The 12,445-nt window shown below is 17.0% G+C and overlaps 1 protein-coding gene across 2 annotated transcripts in view; it reads right to left on the minus strand.

The window, feature by feature from the left end:
- LOC107992899 (serine/threonine-protein kinase minibrain) overlaps nt 1–12,445 on the minus strand; it is a 67,389-nt gene that overhangs the window by 24,667 nt on the left and 30,277 nt on the right. The window lies entirely within an intron of this gene.

The raw sequence follows: 12,445 nt of genomic DNA on the forward strand, positions 1-12,445 counted from the left end.
ATGTTAACAAAGGATTTCACTTATTTGCTTTTTTAATATATATATATTATTTATCCTAGATTAGATCGCATTTCTTAACAGAAAATATTTGAATCGTTTAATTTATTAATTAATCATCAAATAATTTTGCAAATCGTTCATTAAATGATAAATTCCAATATTTAGGAATTAAATTATAATTGTATAAAAAAAAAGAATATGAAACTGATTTTTAGTGATTATAATTCGAATATATAAATGAACAAAAAATATAGTTATATTTTTGTTAAAAAATAGAATTAAATTTTTAAAATAAATAGATATATTCATTATTAATTATCTGAGTATCTATCTCTCTTATTAAATTTTGAAATTTAATTAAAATTATTAAATTTAATTTTTTAATAATTATATAACAAAAAGAGATAGAAGTTCACATAAAAGTAATTTAATCACGGTATACACAACACATATACTTAAGACAGTACATGTGATTGAGAATCCATGCAACGAGGTCACGAAGACTGACACATAGGTCGTCACGATAACCAGCACGCATTCCGTTTCATTCATGTTTCTTGGTATAATCAGACTTTCACTCATATACAACCATTCTCTAAAACTGCTCTCAGAGAATATTTATAAATATGCACTTCCTAATCTTATTGAAGCAATCCGAATTTAAAATTATTTTTAAAATTATATCAATTATATACAAATTGTATTTTCGATTATATTATAATTTCCTTAAATTATTCTATAAAATATTTATCTAATATTGAATATAAAAAAATATGAAAATCGTTGAATAGAAGAAAAAAAATACTATTGTCAAAAATTTAAATAATTAATTTAATTTATACTAATTTAATAAAAATAATAAAATAATAATAATTTACATAAATATAAGAAAAAAGTACAAAAATTTTAAATAATAATATTGAGTAATTTCAACAATATTTTACAATAGGGAAAATAAATATATTTTAATTTAATAATTATGATTTATGCTAATGATTATTTAAATTTTATTATTTTAATATTTGATTATAAATTTTAATAAATTTATTAATTATTTGCAAACAAATATTTATTTAATTTATTTATAAATTATTTTATTACAGATATCTATTTGTCAATATATTATCAAAATTTTACTTATATTATTTTGTTTCATCCATTCAACAAATTTTAAATTACTTAATTCAATTTATATGGTATTAGCATAATAATTTATTATATTAATAAATATAATTAAGTATACAAATTAATTAAGTTAACAAATTAATTAAGTATATAAATAAAAATTTTATTGATTTTTAATTTTTTATTTTAAATTTTGCATGAAATTTTAAATAATGATTAAAATTTTTTAATTATTAACACTACGTTTACGAATATTTCTTATATATCTCAAATTAACACATATGTGTAAAGGTATATATATATATCACATGGAAATTTTCAAGATTAGAAGACTTAGAAGAAAATAAATTCGAATATGTATTTGTCTTGTTAATTGAATAAAAGTCAACATAAATGTAAAAGAGAAATGTAAACACTTTTTATAATTTTCCTTATAAAATTTGAAATACGAATTTGAAATCAAAATTATATATCCTGTAAATCTAGTATTAAATGTGAAAAATGAACTAACTATTATGAAAATTTTTGAAGATTTTTTTTAAGAATATTGAAATAATATTGAAAAAAAAAACATAATTTTATATGAAAAAAATTTAAGAAAATATAAAATTTTTAAGCAAGAATTTTTTTCTTAAAAAATGAATTTTAAAAATATGATACATACTTTGTCTTAATTAAAGAATTGAATATATAAACATATTTAATATATATTCAAAATTACATACTTAAAAATCATTCAAAGAAATATAAGAAATATATTATATTTAAATATAATATTTAAAAAAAGAGAATATATCATTGTGTTTTAATTTTAAAAAATTATTTAAATAAACGATTTTTTAAATATATAGCAATAAATATGAAAAAACATAAATATTTGAAAAATATATATATAATAAAGAATTATTTATGTATTATTTATATAAATAATATTTTAATATATTGTAAATATCTGCTCATTTTTAAAATCGTTTAAAAAATAATGATAATATTAATAACAATAATTACATTGAAAATGTTTATATAAATAAATATATCTAAATGTTTCTATTTAAATATTTAAAAAATATAAAAAATATGAAAAATTAATTCAATAGAAGATGTATGTTATGCTAATATTTATTTAACTTTAAGGTGATTCTGAAAAGCTATGTGAAAACTAAAATATTTAAATGAAATTATTATATATTTTTTATATCGAGATTTTTTTCACACATTACGCATATATTTTTTATCGAATTAACATCCAAAATTGTTATATAGTTAGTATTAATATTATGAGAACTTCGATCAGATTATATTATATTTCAGGAATTTGTACTAAGAAAATTATGTACAAGGACAAAAAAAAGTTTGCTTACTTCTTTCCCGAAAAAATAAATTATGTATAAAAATTATAATCGCATATAGAATAATTGCAATAGCAATGTTTAAAAAAAAAGTATTAAAAATATATTTTTGAGAATGAAAGAATACATTTTTTCAATTGAAAGTTATATGTCATTTTTTGCATTTTTTCAATAGTTTTCATGATAAAGAAAAACGATATTTAAAAAGTCGTTTAGAATATATCCTACTGAAATAGAAATGTTTTATAGTAGATTGTTTTACATATACATAAAATTAACTCTTTCTAGAGTTACCATAATGTACAAAGTCCGATCAAGCAACCTCTTCGTATATATCGTATATATCGAGTAATGTCACATCAACTTTAACCTTTTACACTTTGATTCATGCTAAGTGTATGTGTAGCTAATATTTTCAAAACGTTTCTATTAGTATAATAAGAATATGCAATAAAAAATATATAGTTCCATTTATATAAATAATAAAATAAAAATTCGAGTATCATTTTTACGAAGTTTTTCAATATCATTCTAAAATCAAATAAATATTAATAATAATTAATAATATTAAAATATCAATAATAATAAATATTAGCAGAACATGTGCCACCTAATATTATAATCTCTTATATCTTTCATATTTTTCGAGATATTTAAATATATTTAAATTGAAAACATTATAAGTAAAACAACAACAACAACAACAACAACAACAACAACAATAATAGAGTAATTAATAAAATGTGTTTTATTATTAGAAGATACTAAAAATATATTTTTTTATTTTATATATTTTTGCATTTTGCAAATTTTTTATATATTTCGTATGTGTTCAATCCTTATCGCCAAATTCATCATCGTTTTATTTTTGGTAAAATTTAGTGATTTAATGATTATTAATAAAAAAAATTTAATTTAGAAATTTAAAAATATGGTACATTTATCGTATGGTATATTTATCATATATACATATCATATATTGAACATAAATTTATAAATAAGACTAAAACTGTAATAAAATATAAATTTTAGTATTACCAAAATTTATTATAAAAAAAATTTTGAAGAATCAGCATGTTGAAGAATTATTAAAAATTTTACACATTATTGGTAGAAATTATACGTATAATATCTATAACATCATATGATATGAAAAGCATTTTTTTTAGTATATAAGTTAATTTTATCAAAAATATCAAATTATAGCCAATAACATAATAATAACTTAAATTATAATAAGTAATATTAATTATAAATTATAATAAGTGATTGTGCATAATATATTTCTTATTCGTATATTTTTGACTTATTTTGACAAATTATATTTAAAGCGTAATATCTGTTATAATTTGTCAAATTAAAACATTGAATATATACATATATATATATATATATATATTTCTTATATATTTTTAACTTACATATTTTATAATTTCACATATATTTTTTCAAATGATTTTAATAAAAATAATTTATTGTTATATTCGTATTTTTTTGTTTAAAACATATTTAATAAAAATTATTTATACATATTTCATAATATATTTTTTTATTTCATCAATTCATATGTTCATATATTCATATTTTTATTATCAATTATAATTTTGAAATAGATAATGCTAAAATGACAAATCAATGTTTATATATCTGCAATTACATTTCGATCTCATCTCATTCAATTCATCTCATCTCATTTCATTATTATTTTTATTTTTATTTTAAATTTTATATAAATATTTTTAAATTTTTCATTTACTAAAATTTTTTTTTTATTTATTATTTACTATATTTAAACATATTTTTATTAAATATATGTATATATTTTATATATATACATATATATACACACATATCTACATAAGTATAAATAATGAAACATATTATGCTTCACTTGCTTTTATTGCATTTAATGTCATTCAAATTTTTGATCTATCTTCGTTTTTCATTATAAAATATAAATAAATTTATAATAATAATAAGAAATTTTTACTAAAATATTTTAAAAAATTTTTATTATAAATATTTCTTTGTCAAAATGAAAATAATATTGAAATATAATTTTACAAATACAAAATAAAAAAGATAAGCTTAATTGATATTTATTTTTGATTTAAAATGTTTTATTTAAAATGTATTAAAATTTATTATTTTATTAATATTTAAAATTTATTGTAATTATTATTATTTTTAATAATAAATAAATAGACAATAAATAAATGTTTTTATATTGGATTAAATTTTTCTTTTAAATATGGTCATTTTAAATAAATCATTGATAATTAAATAAATTATTACATTAAATTTTAAAAAAAGAAAATAATGAAAAAAATAAAAGAAATAAATATAGAAAAAAATCATTATATACAAATATATACAATGTATAGTATATAGTATGGTACATATAATACATAGTATATAAATTATTGTATGTATGTGTATATATATATATATATGTAGTACACTACAAAAAGTGCAAATTTTTTTTATTGATTTTCTTTTTGCTATTAATAATAAAATTAAAAATTGATTTCTTTAATAAATTTATATTTTATAAAATTCTTTTTTTTTGTTTCATTATCTTCTAAATTTTTATTTTATAAAATTCATTTTAAAACATGATTTCGAAATTTTTTATATTAATTCAATTAAATAATGAAATAGTATATTGTTTTCAATATTTAAATGATAAATAGACATAAAAGAAATATAAATAAAAATATTAAAAAAATATATTCTTTATAAAATATGATGATAATGTTTATTGTTCAAGAGAGATCTAATATTGTTACTTGCATTAGAAAAAATTATTCCAAAAATTTTTATTTTATTCTTAAAAAAATTAGCTTAACATTCGTCAATATAAAATTAATGCGTTAATATTACAAAAAAAAATATTTAAAAAAATTTAAGTGAATTTAAATTGCTATTAAAATTTTTCAAAGCAGCACAATTTAAAGTAAAAAATTTTAATTGTCACAATACATAATTATCACCTCAATTACTTCGTAATTTTAGTAAAAAATATAACAAATGAAAATTGAATGTTAATATTAATAAGGAAAAGATAATGAATAGATGAATAGATAATATGATTGTTCTTTTGTAATAATTGAATATATAGAAAAGAATAAAAATCAAATTTGTTTTTATTTAATTCATATTATATTTTATTCATCATATATTTTATTACTTTATTATTAATTGATATGCTGGTAATTCTCTACAAAAAAATATTATTACTTATATATAATTGTATAAGTAAATAAATTTTTATAAAAAATTTTCAAAGAGATCGATTAAAATAATGAAGATTCCATTGAAATAAACGAAATTTTGTTCTTTATATATATGTATTTTATAAAAAAATTATTTATATAATTATTATATCTATTTTTATTTAAAATATTTTTTTGATAAAAGTCTAAAAATCTAAAATTTATGAATTATGAAATGATTTCAACTAGGTATTTCCTTATACACAAATTATTGAAAAATAAAAAAATGAAAATTCAAAGAAATAATTAAAATAATCAAAATATTTGATAATATGTAAATAATTTGAATACATGTTACATATATATACACGCATATATCTACAAAAAAATTTAAATGTAAATTTGAATGCAAAATTTAAATCTACAACTTAAGATATTTACTGTTAATATTCATATATATATAAATAAATAATTTTCATATAAAATTTATTTCTATATTATAAATGTTATATGCATGCTTTTATATAAGAAAATTATAAATTACTTAAAAAATTTTTATCAAAATTTTATAATTTTTTATTTGTGTATCATATTATTATTATGTATAATATAAAAACATATTAATTCAGATAACTTAAATATACAATAATACATATTATAAAATAAAATAATAAATCTATCTATAAAATATTAATATAAAATGAATTTTTTAGAAATTTCAATTTAAGATGATTTAAACAATGTTTCTGATTGATTTCACTAAATGCTCAAATATTTATTACAATCCTAAATATTAAAAATTTCTTCACAAGAATCGAATTAGATTCTGTTATATGACCTAACCTAAACTGATCGTAAACTTTTTATAATTCTTTCGAAATATTAAAATTATTGTAATAAAGTCAGCTTATTGGCTCCATTGATTTATTTCTTCGAACGTGCTCAAATATAAAAATTATACGTTCGAAATATATATATATATATTATTAAATCAATCAAATATAATAATAATAAATTTTTATATATGTTTTATTTATAATTATTATTTACAATTCGTTTAAAAAATTTAAACAAATAATTTTTCTACATTTTATTTTCTTAAATCTATTTTTTGCACAGTCAATTATTTAAATTAATATTATTATGTAACCTCATTATATTTTTAATTTATATTATATTTACTAATAAACGAAGCAAATGTAAACTTTTTAATATAATTTTTAATGTGATTATAGACAATATATTTAAAATAACTACTGTACTTACTGTACGTGCAAACTATTCAGTATTACGTACACATTATTATTAAAATTACATAAGTAAATCTATATTTGATTAATATATTTTTATAAATATAATATATAAAATTATTATAATTTTAAGCATTGTGTTGTTCTCTATTAGTTATTATTCTAAAATAAATGATAATTTTTTGTAAAGGCTGAGAATCATAAATAAAATACATATGAATATTACATAACAAATATTTAATAAAAATTAAAAGATAACTGCAATTACAAATGCAATTACTACATATGAGATGAGATATAAAAATTAAGTGCCATTATCTGATTAATTATCATTTCTTATAAAATCTTGATAAATTTCTCAATTTTTTCTCTTTTGTTAATTCTTTGATCAACACATCGTAATTTATGTTAAGTTTATTATTATAATATTTAATATTCTAAGTTTTAAAATTTATATTATGTATTTTAAGTAAATTGTATTAATTAGATACAGAAATAAATTAAAATAAATTAAAAGTAAATTAAAATTAAATAATATTAAATTAACAATATTAATAATATAATATTAATTAATTTAATTCAAATTTAATTTAAATTATTATAATTACTTATAATATATATATGTATATTATAATATACATAATATACATACATATATAATATACATAATAATAATAATTAGTGTTAAGAAATTAAATATATGTATATTGAAACAATTTTAAAAACATAATTTTGACTGATTAATATTTGAATAAATATACATTTTTTTATACAATAATCTATTAATATTTTAAATTATTGTGTTATAAATTATACAGAAAATCTAGAAGTATAAAATAAATGCTGATGAAAAAAAAATTATTATTTAATTTATTTTTTTTTTTAATCGATTTTACACACATTACACACACACAAAAAAATTAAGGAAGAATTATTATTAATATATATATATTATTATTATTATTATATATATATATATATATATATATATATATATATATATATAATAATATATATAATATAATTATAATTTTAATGATAGTCAACATCAAAGCGATAATAATAATTTTAAATTTTCTTTAAAATAGTTAGTTTTTAAATTTAAATATTCATTAAATTTATTTTAAATATTATATGTATAGTTATTCATTAGATAAGACAAAATAATATATGTGTTAAAATTTGTATGTACGAAGATACGAATCGATCGATATTTTTTTTCTAACACATCAAATAAATTCTATAATGACTAAATAAATATAAATATAATATGACTAAATCTATGAACAGAGAACATTTCATTATCCATTTACTTATTTATACTATTATATTTAAATTTATTTATATTACTATATTTATACTTATGTCATATCTTCCTGTTATATTAAGTATCATCAATAATGCAATACGATTTAATAATTTATAACTTTATTCTATGTCATTATTGTGTATTTTTATAATTTTGATATAACAATGTGATTGATAGATTAATTTTGTTACATATTTTTGAATCATATTTTGATAAATAACAACACATCACGATAAAACATTTCTGGTCCATTGATACTCAATGGTATATGATATGAAAATACATAATACACATAGATACATTTTAATAAAATTTTGTTACTTTATATCTAATATTTACGACAATGATATTTAAAAAAATAAATAAATAAAAATTCCTGAAATTGTAAATCAAATGTGAAATATTATGAAATCTATTATTTAAAAGAAAAAATTTTAAAAAATCACTTATTTCATGAATTTTTAATATTCCCAATGTAAATGATAATATTTATATAATATCGATGTAAAATTGATGTACGAGCAATTATTGTTAAATTATATTATTAAATTGTATTATTAAATTATAATATTATAAATCTCAATAGTTATAAATTCTGTTATAATACTACTGGAAGAAATAAATAAGTTTTCAGTATAAATATATTGCAGAAACAGTATTGCACAGATAATTGCATCGTTATCGCATCATTTAATGATAGATAATTTTCATACATAATATACATAATATATATATATATCTTGACAAATCCATAATTATTAAATATTATATAAAATTTAAATAAATGATTTTTGACTAATGATTTATATTTAAAAAATAAATAAAATGTATAAAATTATATTTGCTTACATAAATGTACCATGCTAAAATTAATGTTATTTCATGAAATATTTTAATGTTTAAATTTTTTGCGGATAAATGAATAAATCTTCCGATTTAAATTTTATTTTTTATTTTAATAAAAGATATTTTCATTCTACTAAAATAAAGAATATATGAACTATATGATACAATAATTTAAAATAACAATAAAAAAATTATAAAATCTAATAAACTTATTTTATATTTAAAATTTGATATATGAAATAATTACAATTATTTAAAAAAAAATTATGAAAAATTATATATATTTATATACAAATTTCAATATATACTAATTTCATGTTTTTGAGAAAAAATCTTTCCAATTTTAATTTTTTACATGTAATATATATTTTAAAAATATATTTTATTCTCAAAATATATGTGTTTCATTCATATATTCTACAAAATTATGCAAATCATAAGAAATATATTTATCGACTAAATATAAACTGTAAAATATAAAATATTTCCACTATCATTACCACTGAACGTGAATTTGTTTTTCTGCTTCTAAAATACCGCGCTTCTAATGTATCAAAATATTAAGATTATCACGCCTAAAAATAAATGTTAATAAAAAGAAGATAAGAAAAAAGATTAAAATAGTGATAAAAAAAAAGATAAAAAAAAGTGTGAAATTAAAAAAAAGATCATAATTTTTAATCTTAAATTAAAGCAAAATATTAAATTTGTCAGAAACAGAACAATTTCAGAAAAATTATAATTTGAAAAATATATATATAATTGTAAAAATAAAAATTATTAAAAGATAAATCTTTTAAAAATATGTAGTTAGAAAACAGATTGAAAAGAATAAAAAAAAATTAAATAAAACGAAAAGAAGGAAAAAAAAAAAATAGTTTTGAAATCATTTGGCAAGAAATGAGGAAAAAGAATAACGCGCAGAACGAAACGACGCAGGATTTCTGTCCTGTAGGATGACAGTGTATAGAAAGAGCTCGGCCGAAGGAAGAAGATGGAAGAGTAGAGAAAACAGAGGATAAGGGCAGCCAGCATAGCAACAGAAAGACAGCTTCAAAACGAACAGTTAAGCGCTTCTGATGCTGTTGCCGATGGTGTTGCTCACTCTTGCTGTTACCGTTACTGACTACGGAGCTCTGCCTATACGACGTGCATGAAAGAGGAAAGGAGTGGGGAAGAGGAAAACGAGAAAGTTGGTGCACGCGCGCACGTGAATGCGCGCGAGCGCATGTGTCTCCATGTATGTATGAATAAGATAGGGGGTGAGCATGATAGCAAAAGAGTAGAGTTGCGTATTGATCGTGTCGCACAGGGGTGGAGCAGCCGCCAACTGGCCGGTCTGTCTTCTATACCGACGCGAGTTGTGTTGAGAGAATAAGATAGAAAATGTGAAAGGAGAGAGTAGCCCTTCAAGAACAGAGCCTCTGTCTGTATATCAACACCATAGACTATAATAGAAAGTATCAAGGACGATTGGGAAAAAAATGCTACGTCGCCTTGAAATCAGATGACCGCGACTTATGCTTATTCATTCTTTTTCAATCTTTGATGCTGTTTTTCAATTTGCATTTTTATATAAAAAAAAAACGATAGAGAAACAATTATTCCCCGTCTGTTATTATACATCTATTACCAAAAGATTCCTATCCTTTTTTTCTTAATCTTTTTTCCAACAAATAAATTAATTGCATAATCTAGTTTTAATACTTCTTGATTTGAAAAAAACAAAGTGGAATACATCTTGATATTGTTCATTTAATTTTCAAATATAAGTATACAATTGTATAGATCTCAAATTTTTATCTGATTTTTATACATCGTAGAAGCTATGGTTTCTTGGTTTGACCATTATATAAATTTCATATAGCAATGTTTTGCTTATTTCTTACATATACTAATGCATATCAGAAAAAATTAAAATTATGAGAATATATAAAGATTAGTGGTGTTTAAAGAAATTATAATATATATAATATGAAATCGTTTTTTGAACTAGTTTTGAAATTTCGGACATATATAAAAAATTTTGGATTTATTAAAAAAATCAGCTTCGATCGATAAAATAAGAAAATGTCTAATTTTTATCGGAAAAGTTAATCTTGTATTTTATTTATATCTGTTACTCGTACATTTAAAAACTTTGATATTCATATTTAAAAATAATTTATAATATTTAAATATTCTTAATATTTTTAAATTAGTTATTTATTTAATTTATTATTTTTTAATTTTTATATACATATTTATGATATAAATAATTGTATGTTTAAATTATATCAAAATAATTTTTCAATTTTAATTAATCATTTTTTTATATATTCATATAAAAATATATTAAACAAAAGTTTGAAAAATAATATGTTTATTAATATTCTAATAATAAAATATTATATTTAAGTTAAAATATAACTTAAAATATTGCTTTTTATTTATATAATGTTTCTTTAAAATTAAAAGTATATATTTTTTTATTTAGAAAATGACAAAAATATAATATAAAAAATATAATTTTATATATATATAGTAAACGTGTATTTGAAAATAAAGATTTATATTGAATATAGAATAAAAACAACATTGTTCAAATATTCGATTAAAAATTTTTTTCTTTTTTATTTTATTTTATTTTCTTTTATTTTATGTTATTATTTTTATTGTATTTATTTTTATTTATATATATATTATAACATTCATATTAATATTTTTTATATATTTATATACAATATAAATGTTTATATTAAGCAAATTGTCTAATACTTGATACTGTATCATTTGATAATTTCATTTGATATTCATTAAAGACAAAAATTTTTAATAATCACTTAACATAGAATTAAATTTTATTGACATTTAATTGTTAATGTCTTGATAAGATTTATTAATTTTAGATTGTAAAATATTATTGCAAAAATTATAATTTTTGCAATTTTACGAATTATAAATTAAATTTTATTATTACTTTTTAATATCAATATTATTAGTATATTTTATAATATTATTAGTATATTTTATAAATGTCTATAATTGATTGATATATAATGATTGATATTGTATAAAGTTCTCGGTGTTTGTTCTTTTAGAACTATGAACTTCTCTTTTTTATCGATATGCGGTGTTATATGATTTTGGTTATTTATAAATAAAATAATTTTGTGCAATATGCATATCTTATTCGTATATTTTTATAATGTTTATTAAAAATAACTAATCAAATATGTATTTCTTCTGAATACAAATTCTTAAATTCCGCACAATAATAATATTTTAAATATTTATTACATATGATATATAAAAATTAAATGTTATTGTAATATATATTATATATAAAATATATATATTATATGTTATTTA

The sequence above is a fragment of the Apis cerana genome, linkage group LG2, assembly GCF_029169275.1.
Source record: "Apis cerana isolate GH-2021 linkage group LG2, AcerK_1.0, whole genome shotgun sequence".
NCBI lineage: Eukaryota > Metazoa > Arthropoda > Insecta > Hymenoptera > Apidae > Apis > Apis cerana.